The following is a 17,187-nucleotide window of genomic DNA, read 5'->3' as shown; positions in this document are numbered from 1 at the left end:
CGCTGTGACTCATACACTAGGATTTAACTCAAAGTGAATCATAGGTAAAATAAAGCAGTGCTGTGTACCTTCACTTCTGTTACCATTGAGAAGCTCCTAACTATACACATCATCTTAAAATCAGGCATTTATTTTTCTTGGATGTTTCCTTGAAATCAACTGGCTGTTTCTGATGTAACTGATGCTCTCGCCCTTAGTTTGCCGAGGGCAACAAGAGAGCGTGTCCACAAATAGCAGAGAGGCCCTCCACAAAGAACCCTCGAGAGTGAAAAAGATCTGGGCAGCTTTATGAGCCTGGGAGCGTGTTTGCTTGAACCACATGAGGCTGCCTGGATACCTAACCAGTCTACATGTAGAAGGATCAAGGCTGTTTTTCCCCACTAAGAAATCTCAGTGTAGTGAATTTCTGAAAGAATGGCACACTGGTTTTGTTGCAGTGGGAGGAAATTCTGTTGAAGGAACTGCCTTTAATACCAGTGACTGTCCCAATCCACAATTAGTTGATAATATCACGATCTGATGAATTCTGGCTGAGTTACCACACGTGTGCTATGATGTACGGTTGACCCTCGAACAATGTGGGCATTAGGGGTGCTGATCCCCATGTGGTCAAAAATCCACGTATAGCTTTTGGTTCCTCCAAAACTTACTAGCTTACTGTTGACTAGAAGCCTTACTGATAACATAAACAGTTGATTAACACATACTTTGTGTGTTATACGTTTTATACACTGTATTGTTACAAAAAAGCAAGCTAGAGAAAAGAAAATGTTATTCAGAAAATCACAAGGAAGAGAAAATACATTTATAGTACTGTACTATATCAGAAAAATCCATGTGTAAATGCACCTGCAGGGTTCAAACCTGTGTGTTTTTTTTGTTTTTTTAATTTTTATTTATTTATTTATTTATTTATTTATTTATTTATTTATTTATTTATTTGAGAGAGAAAGAGTGCAAGTCGGGGAGGGGCAGCGAGGGGGGGGAGACAGAATCTGAAGCAGGCTCCAGGCTCTGAGTTGTCAGCATAGAGCTCTACATGGGGCTTGAGCTCACGGACTGCGAAATCATGACCTGGGCTGAAGTCGGATGCCCAGCCGGCTGAGCCACCCAGGTGCCCCCAAACCTGTGTTTTTTAAGGGTCAGATGTGTCTATGTGGATAACTGGCAATATGTGTTATATATATAACGTATTGCCAGTTTACACTGTATAATGTAACGCAGTCTCTCTTACTGATGCAGAAAAATCACATTTCTTGGATATTCCAGAAGAATGTTTCAGGATCTTGCTTTGATGGTAGCTTTTCATTTGAAGATCATTTATTGTACCATCATGTAGAGGTATAGAAGACAGAGTGGGATGTATGCTTTATTCGTATAACACAATAAAGAATATTTAAGAGCATGTGAAGTCTTTGTATCAGTTCTAGTTAAGTAGAATTTACTGTGATGAACACCATTCGGTGGAAAAGCAATATCATAAAAAGTTAAAATGTTACGATTTTTCTCAGATATCATAATTACCCTATGGAATCTTCCGCCCTCTCTTGGTTATTTCACATACTGCCTGATACAATGACATGAGTGTGTGCTGACCTCTGAATTTCTCAGTATGTGGAATCCCCTTTAATTTGTAATATAAATTACTTACCCACTCGTTCCATTTTCTCTACAACATACACATATTCTGAAGCATCACTCCTTACTTCCAAGCTCTGCCCACTCCTTGCCTTTGTCAATGCTTACTAAGGACCTAAAGTCTTCTTTCTGTTGCATCCAGCTGCTACCTCCTCCTAGAGTCCTTCTCTGCACACCTCCCCCCTTCCATTGGGTAAGTAATCCCACCCTCCTTTAGCAGAAGCCGTAGAGGAGTGTTTATAATTGTCTAGTTTGTATTCTTATGATGACTTGGGTGTTGATCTTATTTTCCCCACTAGACTCCAAGCTCCTCGAAGGTAGAGGATGTATCCGTTGCACCTCAGCATTCTTCACTGACCCTGGTGTTGAACCTTGTGTGTAGTAAAGGCTCAAAACAACCCTGTTCTATGAACAGGCAAATCATTATAACATTAGACCACTGAAAGCTTCCTCTTCTGCCCCCGAGTTGTAAAAATCGTTATTCAGATCAGCACATAGCTGTTGAAATGGTTTTATGTGCAAAAGCGAATAAAAACTGTGCTTTCAGGGACGCAGAGAAGTTTCATTAGGGCTGGGCAGAAATTTACAATTCAGAAAGAGTCAAGGGGGTAGCTGAAGGAGAGGCACTTTGGGGCGGAGGGGTGGCAGGGATAAATGTTGAGAAAAAGGAATGTGACTGTGTTGGCCAATTTAACTTGAACAGAATTTTTAGGAGAACTGGAAAGTAAAATCAAACTGGTTTAGAATGTGTTTCTGAAAGGTTTTGAATCTAGGCTTAGAAGTTTGAATTTTATTTTCTTGTGTTTATGACACCCATTTAATAATAATATGTTTTGCTTAGAATTTTCTACAGAGGTTTCTGGTTACAATATGCTCTCTGTTTAATAGTTGAGAGATTTGGTGTGCAGGTTATTAGCAATTACTTGGAAGAAATGCGCTGTGACTTATATTATTTTGTGACAGTAAAGACTTAAAAAACATAGTTTTTATAAAGGCTTCTTTGCATCTATGTCCACGTTGGCCACAGTGTTTGGTAGTAGCATAAAGAGAAACAAAAACTTGCTAACTGTGTACTTGCCTGACTCTGTACTTGCCTCTGAGTTCATGTATTTTATAAAGCAAAACGTAGCTTACAAATAGTATGGCGTGTTCTTAACTGGGAAATTGTCACAGTTTTGTTTGCTGTGAAATTGGTTCCAGCAATGAGAATACCACAGCAGAATACTGGAATTTCTCTGGCTCCTGCGTAAGTGTTACTACACTGAATTGAGAGTCCCTCCAGTTAGCTGGGGGGCTGGTGCAGTGGTCATGGGGAGTCCAGGCCATGGTCTCTGCCCTAGATGGTGGTGTAGCAACCCACGCCTTTTTGTAGAACTTACAGTCTAGGGATTGGCTAGCTCTGGAGTAGCTTGTAATAAATTGCACACTTTTACCAAAAATAAAGATCAGTTCTTCTCTGAGTATCTGCTATCCCATTCTTGAATTTTCTCTGCCAAGTGAGTAACGTTTACAGGTGAGCCGCTTGGGCTCTGCCCAAGTGAGAGAACAGGTCCGAAGACGACTTCTCACTACACTGTGAGCTAGGGTTTGTTTACTCCTAAATATTACTTTGCCATATCCCTAAACACAACTGTGGATAGCTGATGTTAAAAGGGATTAAATATTTGTTGCTCAGTCAAATCAAAAGATACATTTAAGCCTCCACTAGGTGCAAGGCATTCTATGAGGTTCCTCTGTCATTTTTAAATTGATATTTACTTTATTTTTTATTTTAGAGAGAGAGAGAACCAGCATGTCCATGAGCAGGGGCAGGACAGAGGGAAAGATAGAGGCAGGGCAGAGAGAGAGAAAGATAGATAGATAGATAGATAGATAGATAGATAGAGAGAGAGAGAGAGGGAGAGAGAGAGAGAGAGAGAGAGAGAGAAAATCTTAAGCAGGCTCCACGCTCAGCTTGGAGCCTGACACAGGGCTCGATCCCATGACCCTGGGATCATGACCTGAGCGGAAACCAAGAGTCTGATGCTCAACCAGTTGAACCACCCAGGTGCGCCATCGTCCATCATTTTTTACTGTCCAAAAGGGAGAATGTCCATCAGTATTACCTTACAGTTTCCTCTCTTAAACAGACGTATTCTTCTGATTATTCGTTGTTTGGGTGTTGAAATCAGCTCTTTGTAAAAAAGGAGAGATTAAGAAAAAAAAAGTTTCTGTGCTCACATGGCTAAGAACTCCCTTGAATTACAGTGTGGGAAATAGGTCAGGTATTGACCCGTGATTTTTATGTATTTATTATCTTTATCTGGCAGTTCCTGCATCGCCCTGTTGATATTTTATATGCACGTGCTTTATTTCCTCGGATTGCAAATGATGTCACGGTAAACAGACCTCTTGTTTTGTAATTCGTTGTCTCTGCATCATGTGCCCAATGTTGTGAGAGCTTTTTTTTTTCATGGAGTAAATGACCCCAGATTAGCAGATCCTGGTATCCTTGTTTCTGGATAGTTTCTGAGAATTTTGAAATCAAGCTATTCTTAGGGCAATTTCAGAGGACTCATAGACTTTGCTCTTTTGTCTGGTCCCCGGAGGAGAATAGAATGTAATGCAATGCTTCTTCATGCGATGAATTCAAGACTGTTGAGTCAAAGTCAGACACTGTCACCTTTTCTTTTAGTTTCTGCTTTTAGACTTGGAAGTCCCAGATGACTGGGCCTCACTCGGCACCAAATTGACTAGCCAGGAGTTTGCAGGCCTGACACCCGTTTCCCTTTTTCCTGGCCAATGAGTGCCACTGAGAATACATGTTACTACGGCATCTCTGTCCTCCCTCTAAGAAAGGACTTTTCACCAGGAGAGTGCCTCATTAAACACTTGCACAGCTTTCTGAATTTTCTGCACTTCCTGAGAAATCTAAGATCCCAGAAGCCATGTTTCAGAAGAAAAACGTAGCCAGAATTCTGGAGGACTTGCTAACTTACTGCTCCTTTTGATCAGTTGAACAAAAATTCCCAGACTCCCTTTTTCAACATGAAGGAATTTTCTTAGTTTACCAAATGCTCAGAGACTGATTTCATTTTCATATTTGTCACCAGAATAAGCACATAATTAAAGCAGAACTTACTAAGTAAGTATTTTCATGTTTCTCTAAAGAGTTGTATCAGTCAGTGTTCTGTGCTTATAAGCAACAGAGAACCCTGGCTAAGTTAAGAAGGGCTTAACAAGAACAGGAGGTGACCCCGAGAAGCGTGGAGAAGCGTGGAGAAGTGTGGAGAAGTGGCTAGTTCCTGGAAGCCAGGGCAGGTCTAGGGAACCCCTCTGTGACACAGATGAACTCTGACCATTTTCATTCTTCTTTTACTCCACTCGAGGATCGGGTATCTGGGGAAACTTGCCTGAGAGGTCTGGCCTGGATTCTGTGCTAGCTTTTTGGACAAGGCTGGGCAATTTGATTGACAGTTCCTGAAGGAAGTCAGGGTACAGTTACTAAGAGAAGAGAATGATGTTGGCACAAATCACAATTACCCACTGCAACATCACCCTGCCAGTTTAGAAAATAAAATGACACGTGGATTCTCTGTGCAAGAAAACCCTCCAGTTTTGCTCGGCATTTGCTAAGCCTGTTTTAAAGGACAGCTTCTTACTCTGGGCTTGTTCAGAATGGGGGCATGGAGAGGTTGAGGGGTTCGTGACTTAGTAACAGTTATATATGATGCAAGTAGCTGAGTTTGAACCCAAGCCCTGAATAGCTGAGTAACCTTGGGATTGTCACATTTTTTCCCTAAGCCTAAATTTCTTTACTCTCTAAGCCTGAATGCCCCGTCTATAAAGTGCAGCAGCTAATAATAGGATTGTTGCAAGGGTTAGATAGATAATGTATATGAAAATATAGATGATAAATCAAAAGAGTTTGCAAGTTGTTAGAAGATGAATTAGCATGAGGGGTGGGGACGAACACTGTTAATCTTCTGTATTAAGAATCAAACAAGCAAGGATCGCCTGGGTGGCTCAGTCGGTTGAGCGTCTGACTTCGGCTCAGGTCATGATCTCATGATTCATGAGTTCGAACTCCACATTGGCTGTCTGCTGTCAGCATGGAGCCCGCTTCGGACCCTCTGTCCTCTTCTCCCTCTCTGTCTTTCCCCTGCTCACTCTCTTTCTCTCAAAAATAAGCATTAAAACAAAGGAGAAGAAGAATAAAACAAGCAGAAAATAACTTAAACAGCATGGCCAGATTTAGGATGTATTTGAAGGGAACTTTCCTTAGAGTGACAGTCATTGAAATGGGACAGCAAGGAAGGTAGAGAAATCCCCTTATCTGGATGTGTTCAAAAACAGAATGTATTTACAACCTGTGAAATTCTTGAAGGCAGTTTTGCTGAAATAAGACCGGATAGACTGGACACCCTCTGAGATCCTTTCCAAGTTGGTTTTTCCTTGTGTTGATTCTCTGATTCCAAAACTCTGAGAAAGAAATGATGCTGTTGTTAACTTGTTATTATTTATTTATTTATTTATTTATTTATTTTTTAATTTATTTTTGAGACAGAGAGAGAGACAGAGCATGAACGGGGGAGGGGCAGAGAGAGAGGGAGACACAGAATCGGAAGCAGGCTCCAGGCTCTGAGCCATCAGCCCAGAGCCCGACGGGGGGCTCGAACTCAGGGACCGCGAGATCGTGACCTGAGCTGAAGTCGGACGCTCAACCGACTGAGCCACCCAGGCGCCCCAACTTGTTAGAATTTAAATCTCCCACCTTTCTTGAACTTTGTGCATTCCAGAGCACTTACAAAAACAAACAAATTAATAAAATAAATGAAGTCAATAAACAAGAGATTCAAAGTGACAGTGATCTCTAGCCAATGGGGGTTTTGCTTTCTTTACATCTAAATCTCATAAGTAATTACAACATTTACATCTATGTAGGTTTTTTTTTTTCTTTTTAAATGGTGTTCAAAGGTGAAAATCAGATGCAAGTATTGGGGATATTGTCAGTGGTAGTATTTCTTCCTCCCTCCCTCCTTTCTTTCTCTCTTTCCTTCCTTCCTTCCTTCCTTTCTTTCTTTCTTTCTTTCTTTCCTTCCTTCCTTCCTTCCTTCCTTCCTTCCTTTCCTTCCTTCCTTCCTTCCTTCCTTCCTTCCTTCCTTCCTTCCTTCCTTCCTTCCTTCCTTCCTTCCTTCCTTTCTTTCTTTCTTTCTTTCTTTCTTTCTTTCTTTCTTTCTTTATTTCTTTCATGTTTATGTCTGAGAAAGAGACAGAGTGTGACCAGGGGAGAGGCAGGAAGAGTGGGAGACACAGAATCCGAAGCAGGCTTCAGGCTCTGAGCTGTTAGCACAGAGCCCGCCGCAGGGCTCGAACCCACAAACCGCGAAATTGTGACCTGAGCCGAATTTGTACGACCAACTAACTGAGCCACCCAGGCGCCCCAATTTCAATTGGGTTGTTGGCTGCTGGCCGCCAAAGACAGTCTGCAACTTCTCCTAGGAAAACTTTCTACTCCTGTGTCTACAAATCTGAGAGTTTTCTTTCTAATAAAGAGCCTAAAGGAATATGGACACCTTTTGCTACCAACTTGATCTGAGGTTGGTTTACAGCTGTCTCATTTCTCTGTAGGACTCTTGTTGGGAGTTGAATCACCACTGATTCTCTAGTACTCAGCTTTTAGAATCTCTTTGCATATGGTCTTTTCTCTTTTTTTTTTCTTAAAGATGTTTTTAATTGATATTTATTGGGGGGCGGGAGGGGCAGAGAGAAGGGGAGACAAGATCCAAAGTGGGCTCTGTGCTAACAGCAGAGAGACTGACACAGGACCTGAACCTGCATACTGTGAGATCACGACCTGAGCCAAAGTTGGACACTTAACTGACTGAGCCAGCCAGGCGCCCCTGGTCTTTTCTCTTTTAATATCTGGCAAATACTTTCCAGCCACATTTTTTGTCTCCTTACTCTGTCCTTGTTTCTTTATTCATTTTATATCCATGACAGCCGTGTAAAAATAGAAGATGAATGTAAGATTTGTTAAGAATCCCTATTTCTTGGCTACAGTTATTCTGTAATCCTAAGGCATGCCATAGCATTTATCCAGGATGAGTGTCTTGAGTTCTATTTTATCAGAGGAGGACTGAAACAAAGAAGGAGTTTAGCAAGTAGATTGAGGCTGAGCATTTTTTTCTCTTTCTTTCTTTCCTTTTTTTTTTTTTTTGTTGTTGTAATTTTTACACTCAGAAAAGTACACGCATCATCAGTATCGAGCCATGTGTATTTTTCCATTGTGAGCACGCTTGCGTCCACGTCTGCTGATCTAGATTAGTATGACCAAAAGCTCAGACACTTCCTTATGCTTCCTTCCAGTCAGTGTCCCCAACTCCTAAAGGGTGACCCCCATCTTGACTCCTAATACCGTAGATTAGTTGTGTTAGTGTTTGAACTTTGTATGTATGAGTGCAAGCATGTGGTTTATGCTCCTGTGTATCTGTTTTTTTCTGTTCCACATTTGTGGCATTCACCCATGTTTTTACTTGTCACTGTGATTCATTTATTCTCATTTCTGCATGTATAATAGCAATGCCCCATAGAGCTTCATGAAAATGTTTTATGTCTGTGCTGTACAATATGGTAGCCACCACCCCCCACATGTGGCCACTGAGCCTATGAAATGTGGGTACTGTGACTGAGGAACTGAATCTTAACTTTTATTTAATCTTATTAATTTATATTTAATTTTTTTTAATTGTTTTTATTTATTTATTTATTTTTGAGAGAGAGAGAAACCACGAGCGGGCGAGGGGCAGAGAGGAGACACAGAATCCGAAGCAGGCTCCAGGCGCTGAGCTGTCAGCACTGAGCCTGTCGCGGGGCACGAACTCACGAACCGTGAGATCATGACCTGAGCCGAAGTTGGTAGGTTTAAGCAACTGAGCCACCCAAGTGCCTCTTAATTTATGTTAAAATTTACATGTGACTGGTGGCTCTGTATTGGATAGCACTCTTGTATCATATTCCATATGCCACAGTTTGCTTATATTTCTTATTGTTAATATAAGTTTGGGTGTTTCTGGCTCTTGCAAATAATTCCAGTATAAACATTCTTGTACCTGTCTTTTGATAAACAAAGGTGTGCATTTCTTCAGGCTAAGTACCTAGGATTTGGAATCGCTGAGTCAGAAGATATCCATCTGGTCATTTTCAGGATGTAGACACTACCAAAGATTGTCCAGAACGATTGTATCAGTTTACATTCCCACTAGCCATCCACGAGAGTTCTAGTTCCATATCTTTGACAGTTCTTGGTATTGTTAGTCCTTTTATTTTAGTTTAACCCATTAGCTAGATAGTGGCATCACGTTGTTGTTTCAGTTGGTATTTCTTTGATAACTAAGGATGCTCAGCACCTTTTCATATGTTCATTGGCCATTTGGTTATTTAAAAATTTTTTCATGTTTATTTTTGAGTGAGAGAGACAGCACAAGCCGGGGAGGGGTAGAGAGAGAGGGAGACACAATCTGCAGCAGGCTCCACGCTGCGAGATGTCAGCACAGAGCCCTGCGTGGGGCTTGAAAGTCACAAACTGTGAGATCATGACCTGAGCTGAAGTTGGACGCTTAACCCACTGAGCCACCCAGGCGCCCTGCTCTTTGGTTATTTTAAAAAAATGCTTGGGGCGCCTGGGTGGCTCAGTCGGTTAAGTGGTCGACTTCGGCTCAGGTCATGATCTCGCGGTCCGTGAGTTCGAGCCCCACGTCGGGCTCTGTGCTGACAGCTCAGAGCCTGGAGCCTGTTTCAGATTCTGTGTCTCCCTCTCTCTGCCCCTCCCCCGTTCATGCTCTGTCTCTCTCTGTCTCAAAAATAAATAAACGTTAAAAAAATTTTTTTTTAAAAATGCTTTTTACTTTTTTTATCTGCTGAGTTGTCTGATTCCTTATATTTTGTAGGAGCCTTTTATATATTAAGGAAATATATTTTTCTTTCTTTTTTTTTTTTTTTTTTTTTTTTTTTTTTTTGAGAGAGAGGGAGAGTGCAAATGAGAGAGAGGAGCAGAAGAAGAGACAGAGACAGAGAATCTTAAGCAGGCTCCATGCCCTGTGCAGAGCCCAACACAGGATTCGATCTCAGGACCATGAGATCATGACCTGAACTGAAATCAAGAGTGGGAAGCTTAACTGACTGAACCACCCAGGTGCCCCAGGGATATACATTTCTGTTGAGTAAATGTGTTCAAGTTATCTTCTCCACTTCTTGGCTTGCTTTTTATTTCCTCTTGGTTCCTTCACTAGACAGAAGTTCTTATCATTCCCCACCCCCCACCCCCAACCCCTTCTGATTAGTGCTTTTTGAATCCTTTTTAAGAAACTTCTGGCTACTTTAAAGTCTTGTAGATAATCTCCTGGTTTGTCTTCTACATTGTTTGCTGTTTTTCGCTGTTTACATTCAGCTCTAAACTGCATTCAGATGGACTGTAGAGTATGATGTGAGGCAGGGGTAAGTTTTCTTTTTCTTTTTTTTTTTTTAAATGTTTGTTTATTTTTATTTTTTGAGAGAAAGAGCAAGCCAGGGAGAGGCAGAGAGAGAGAGGGAGAAAGAAATCCTATGCAGGCTCCATGCTATCAGCACACAGCTATGGGGCTTGAACTCGCAAACTGAGATCATGACCTGAGTTGAAACCAAGAGTTGGAAGCTTAACCGACTGAGCCACCTAGGTGCCCCAAATTTTATTTTCTTTATATGGATATTTAATTAACCCAACTCATGTATTGAAAAGACCATCCTTTACCAAGTGCAATATAGTTTCTATCACTCAGTTACAGATCAAGTGAATGTCTATGAGTTTGTTTCTGAATTGTCCATTCTGATTCATTAGTTTATTTGTGTCAATACTGTCTTAAAGACTAATCTTAGCATTGAGTTTAATATCAGACAGATTAAGTCATTCAGCTTTGGTTTTCTTCTGAAGGTTGTACAAGTGCTGAATGTATTTGCTTGTAATTAAAGGTACCTTTAAGAACATTTCTTTAGGGGCGCCTGGGTGGCGCAGTCGGTTAAGCGTCCGACTTCAGCTCAGGTCACGATCTCGCGGTCCATGAGTTCGAGCCCCCCGTCGGGCTCTGGGCTGATGGCTCGGAGCCTGGAGCCTGTTTCCGATTCTGTGTCTCCCTCTCTCTCTGCCCCTCCCCCGTTCATGCTCTGTCTCTCTCTGTCCCAAAAAAAATAAATAAAAAACGTTGAAGAACATTTCTTTAACTAATGGTAGATTTCCCAGGATGAATCCGAATATTATGATTATTCTCTATAATACAAGTGACTTCCCCTTCCTCGAAACCTCAGTTCATTTTCTCATTTAACCTGCAGTTGACTGCATAGCTCAGTAGGAGGACATCTATTTTTCTCAGATTCATAATGTGGCATTTTTATTATCAATCAGTCCATTTACAAAGGGTGATGGAGCTGCTGTGTGGTTTTGTCACTCTTCACTTGGGTCTTGTTCTTTCTCACTTCAGCATTTCCTTCAACCAGAGTGGGGACCGGCCTGTGAAGGCGGGGGGGGGGGGTTCTACCAAGTTCCCCTCTCACAAACCCCCTTTCAGGCAGCACTGCCCCCCACCACGTAGATTTGGAAGATTTGGCACTAATCCCTTATGTCGTATCTTCACTCTCCAAGGCCTATTGGAAGGCTTGACGAGGCTTACTCGGACTTTCTTTTTGTTGCTGTGTAGTCTCCAGCTGTTGTGGAAATGGACCATCTTTTGTGGCTCAATGTGAGAGCTGTAGGTAGGTTAGAGGGTAATAATGCAAACTGGTTTTGCCCTTTTGTGAACTACAGCACTTTAACCCTATTATGTAAAAGTTTCATTCATTTCTGTCTTAATGAAGATACTGGGAAGCAACTCATTTTGGTGAAGCAGAGTATTGAGCACAGGCAGAGCTGTAGACGTGCGTATCCACACACACATACGTGTGCACACACCGGTGTGTAATGGATAGCTGGTGCATTAGAGATGACCTTTGCAGGGAGCTTGGGTGGCTTAGTCGGTTAAGCGTCCAACTTCAGCTGAGGTCATGGTCTTGCAGTTTGTGAGTTCGAGCCCCCCGGCGGGCTCTGTGCTGACAGCTCAGAGCCTGGAGCCTGCTTCGGATTCTGTGTTTCTCCCTCTGCCCCTCCTCCCCCACTCTCTCTCTCTCTCTGTCTCAAAAATAAATAAATATTAAAAAATTAAAAAAAAAAGAGCTTTGGACACTATTTATATATGTGGGTAAAACTGATGAAATAGCAGTGCCCTCTCCGTATTGTCTGCCTGTAATGACTGTCTGTAGATAACGCTTCCTCGGCTTAGTAATGCCCAGTCCGCTTTGCGTGGCCCACCTCATCTGGAAGTAGCTGATCTCATGTGTCTGTCTTCAGCTAATCCATATTGTTTAAAATTGGATGAAAGGAAGGAAATTGACACTTGAGGTTGGAGACAGGGCTTTAATCATTCACATGTAGCACAGTATTTGGCATGAGGTTCTACTCTGTTGAATGAATGACCAAGTGATTGTTTACTGTATGATGATGGGTTTTTATGTGCAGGGTGGTACACTGTCGTATTGCTGGGGCCTCACACAACGAGCCTTGAAATCCAGCTCTGTAACAACATTGCCGTATGATTGAGTAAATTAATCTCTCTGAATTCCAGTTTCCTTATTTGCAAAATTACGGTGATGATGATGCTTACTATGCTTACTTCACAATGTATTGCAAGAATTAAATTATAATAGTCTATGAAAAGCCGAAAAGTTGTCCATTGTTTTATTTTTTTTATGTTTATTTATTTAATTTTTGAGAGAGAGACAGAGAGAGAGAGAGTGAGGGAGGGAGGGGCTCAGAGAGAGGGAGAGAGAATCTGAAGCAGGTTCCATGCTGTCAGCACAGAGCTGGATGTGGGACTTAGTCTCATGAACTGTGAGATCATGACCTGAGCCGAAATCAAGAGTCAGACGCTTAACTGAGCCACCCAGGCCCCCGGAAAAGTTGTCTGTTGTTAAATGGAGATGTTGTTCTTTAATTTAGTCATTCAACATATATTTACTAAGTACCTCCTATGTACTAGTCAACAGAAACCACTTTGGCTGTTGTTGAAAAAGGAAATAAACAGTGAGTGCTCTAAGGAATATTACCAATCTGTCTAAACTGGAGAGAACTCTGGGTAAGCAATCTTCCTCTAAAACCCCTTTCATCTGCTCAGACCTTGGACGTCCAGGGACTGACAGCCACCATATAAAATACATGTGGCATAGTTTAACACATTTTAGTAGGAAGTTGTGAATCTGGTCATTTGGCTGTTCCTACTTAACTCCTGGCAAAGCATCACATAAATACTTTCCTTGTTCTTTTAAACCAAGTAATGCATGATTTTCCCCTTTAATTTTAAAATAATGCATCTATTTTTCAATTAGAGAAGCAGAGTGTGTTTGTTGGGACCGAGGAAAGTGAATGCCTAATGAAGTCTGAAGTGATCTAAGGAGTGAGTGAGAAATGCTAGCACTTTTCTTTGGCATTTTCACCTCACTGAATAAGTAATTTCAGTTCTGGCTTTACTTTTCAGTATTATAGAAATGTAGGGTAGAGCTTGCTGAGTGTTTTGCAAAGCAACAGTTTTGCTTATCAAAGCCATGTGTATCAAAGCCTAAAATCTTGCTTCTAAGAAGCTATACTCTGTCCTTCTCTACGACACTGTTTTACTCTAAATCACTTAGCACCTGCTACATAACTGGGCTTTTTGTTGTTGTTGTTTTTTGTTGTTTATGTTGTTAATATCCATAAGATTTTCATGAGTTCATGAGTGTATTTCCAAATAAGGAATGTACTTGAAAAGATAATGTCATGTTATATTAGGATACTTTCCTCTCAAGGGATTAAAAAAAAAAAAAGTCATCCATTAAAAGCTATGATGACTAGTTTTGGCTTGATATATTGTAAACTTATATTTGGAACACACTTATTTTCCTGATTTTCTGTTTCTTAAGGTAAATTTGCGAAGAAGATATCCTTAAGTTGTTGCCCCCTCTGTTTTGTAAGACGACCGTGCAATTCTCTTGCAATGCCATATTGTTAGTTTAAAATGAAAAGTGGCCTAAGGGGAGCGGCATTCCCGGAATATATCAAGGAGGTGGTATCACTGCAGAGTCACAAGAGTATTAGATTGGTTTGGCAGGCTGTCTGCTTTTTTCAGTGTTCTTGCATCCTCTGTGGTAGAAAGTATAATGGTGTGGAGCTGATTGTGGTAGACGCTAGCATGTCTGGGAGGGAGAGTGGCTGTGCAGGTGATTGTTTTCTTTGTGCATTCTTGATGGTATGGGCCCTCGTTTTTACTCTTTTTTTTTTTTCTTCAAGGTTTATTTATTTTTGAGAAAGAGAGAAAGCAAGAGAGCAGGGGAGGGGCAGAGAGAGAGAGGGCGACAGAGAATCCGAAATGTGCTCTGTGCTGACAACAGAGAGCCCGATGAAGGGCTCGAACTAACGAACGGTGAGATCACGACCTGAGCTGAAGTTGGATGCTTAACTAAGCCATCCAGGTGCCCCTCATTTGACCTTTTGTCGCTCTTTTGCTGTCTGTTCACAGACTGTGTCCATGGCAAAGGGATGAGAATGTGTAGCTGTTTGGTTATAGTACACTGCAGTCAAAGGCTCACTGAAGTGGGGTTTGTTAAAACACTTTTGGATTCATGGGGCATCTGGGTGGCTCAGTCAGTTAAGCGTCTGACTTCAGCTCAGGTCATGATCTCGCTGTCCGTGGCTTTGAGCCCCGCATCAGGCTCTGTGCTGACAGCTGAAAGTCTGGAGCCTGCTTCGGATTCTTGTCTCCATCTCTCTCGGTCTCTCCCCCTTTCACGCTCTGTCTCTGTCTCTCAAAAATAAATAAATGTTAAAAAAAATTAAAAAAAAATTTTTTTGGATTCATTTATTCTTCATTGGTCTTTGGTCCTGTATTCCATATCACAGTAGAAACTTTAGTGTTAGCAATGTTGTGAAAGGTTTTAGGAATTTTGGTCTTAGGCAGGCCAAGTGCAATGTCAGTACAAAGATACTTTTTCATTTTAGAGAATATGGTAATGGCATCAAAATGGCCAGTGCCATATACTTTGTGGATAGGCTGTATAATGTTGTGCATTTGTGCCTGGCCATGGGTCGAATGGTGGCCCCAGGGGAGACTTGCCTTTTTCCTTGTACGACAAACAGCATCTTTTTGCCAAATGCTCCACTCAGTTGGGATGCCTTTTCCTAATTTGCTCAAAAGGTTCCATATAGTCCCGTGGTAGCTTTGGATCATCCTACCTCAACTTGAGGTTGGAAACTGTGATTTTATATCCTCGAGCAGTGTCTCTCAAACTTTACTGTCTGTACAGATCACATGGGGTCTTGGTAACATGCACATTGTGTTTCAGTGGATCTGAGGTAGACCTGGGTATCTGCTTTCCCAGCAAGCTCCCAGGTGACGTGGAAGTTGCCCGAAATAGAGCCATCTTTGAAATAACTGACTCTCCACCGCCAGGGGCAGTACGAATTCATGAATGGGCTAAGTAACCTCTGGAGAGAAGGTTCCAGAACTGATACTTTAGTAGGATTTCAGCCCAAGGACATTCGGCCGTTGCTTATACTATCTCAGGTCTGCCTTCCTCCTCTGAAGCGTGAGGTCGATAATGGTACACACCTTGTATAGCCAGTGTGGGCATTCACGAGAGAATGCAGGTGCGGAACTTGTGTAGGACAGTAACTTCAGCTTAGTTAACATCCCCTAAAGGGTTGTTGTCAAATTCTTCCCAGAATGTGCTGGGGCAGGAGAAAATGTAGGGAGCTTCAAGTAAAGTGCAGAATGCATGAGGAGAAGTTGCTGATTGTGTAAAGATAGGGAGGAGGCCGTGACCCGAGAATGGGACACAGGTGCCTGTTATCAGGTGCACTAGTGGTTTCCAGGAAACAGTGGCCTGGCCTGTGATAGTACCTAAGACAGCTGGTCTAGAATGTAAATGACAGGGATGGGGGGGGGGGGGCCTGAAGGGGTTCCTGGATCGTTGTGACTGCTGAGATCAAGGAGCATGACAAGGCATCTTAGTATCTTGACCCCAGGGTGTTTTAAGTAAGAGGACAGCCACTGCAGTGAGGGAAAAGGAAGGAGCAGGGAAGGAAAGGGAAAGAAGAGGAATAACCTTTACCCAGTACTTGTGCATGAGGTAATGTCAGGTATTGTAGTTAATGTGCTCCAAAGTGTGAGGCAGAGGTGGGAGTATTCTAACTAATTAATTAACTATATTTTAAATAAAACAATTTTTAATGTTTATTATTTTTGAGAGACAGAGTACGAGTGGGGGAGAGGCAGAGAGAGAGGGAGACACAGAATCAGAGGCAGGCTCCAGGCTCCGAGCTGTCAGCACAGAGTCGGACGAGGGGCTCAAATTGGCGAACCTCGAGATCGTGACCTGAGTGGAAGTCGGACACTTAACCGACTGAGCCACCCAGGTGCCCCTGGAGTATTCTCATTTTTCAATTGAGGGTCCCGAATCACTCAGTTTGTAAGTTTATAGGGCTAGACTTTAAAACCAGATTTAGGCTTAATGATTCCTAAAAGCCAACTCATGTAGTCGACACAGTAAACACCTTTGACCCCAGGACACATAATCAATTTCCTTATGAGTAAGAGCAGGTGGAGTTCTCCAGGGCCACTTCAGCCAGGGCCTGTGAGACCGCTCTGCTCACTGTTGTGTCCCCAGCGCCTAGCCTAGTGCCTGGTCCACAGTCAGGTGCAGTCAGTCTTCTAGAATGAATGAATCAACCTTTAATCAAAGAGAGTTGACTGTGTGATATTGCTACTATTATGGGCCTTGTAAACTCTTTATTCTTACAACCATCCATTTGACTTCTTCCTGACTATACATTCCTTATTTCTTCTTTATATTTTTGATTAATAACATGGCTCTTTGTTTAGTGTCGAGTTAAATAAAAATATGAGCTAGCTTGCTTTTCTTTCCTTCCTTCCTTCCTTCCTTCCTTCCTTCCTTCCTTCCTTCCTTCCTTCCAGAGGAAGTATATGATGTGCTTTGCTTGTGGGGTCTCATAAGCTCATTGGTGAGGCAAAATACTCAACAAAATTACTCAGTTCTTCTATTTGCAGGCCAAGCAAAGATTTCCGCTTGAAAGCATATGCATTCTTCGTTCCTTTTGTGATTTCCCTTTCTTTGTCCTCCTTCCTGCCATTCTGAGTGGTACAGGTTAGCGATCCATCTGGCACTGCTGGGTGTCTGTTTTCTGGCACTTGTCCATGGAGACATCTTTGCTGGGAGCCGGGAGGGTATCTGAGCTCCTGCCGCACTCCTGAGCTGCCCTGGGTCATGATCTGGATTTCTGAACCTTCTGTAACGATGGAACTCCACGGTATAAACTGAGCCACACATCAGAAAAGTGATTGGAAAGTGTATTCAGCAAGCAATTATACTTGTCTGTTAATTGCAAAACACATAGCTGTAATATGTGGATAGAGCTATTTGTGAAATTAAGAAATCTGGTTGGGTGTTGTCCTAAGG

At 42.1% G+C, this 17,187-nt stretch overlaps 1 protein-coding gene across 3 annotated transcripts in view; it reads left to right on the top strand.

Annotated features, from left to right (window-relative positions):
* LOC109275364 (guanine nucleotide-binding protein G(q) subunit alpha) overlaps positions 1-17,187 on the top strand; it is a 315,365-nt gene that overhangs the window by 107,666 nt on the left and 190,512 nt on the right. The window lies entirely within an intron of this gene.

Source organism: Panthera pardus, unplaced genomic scaffold, assembly GCF_024362965.1.
Source record: "Panthera pardus isolate Hobbes unplaced genomic scaffold, ASM2436296v1 HiC_scaffold_20, whole genome shotgun sequence".
In the NCBI taxonomy this organism is placed as follows: Eukaryota; Metazoa; Chordata; class Mammalia; order Carnivora; family Felidae; genus Panthera; species Panthera pardus.
Note: the sequence above shows the minus strand (reverse complement) of the source record. Positions and strands in the feature narration are given on the sequence as shown.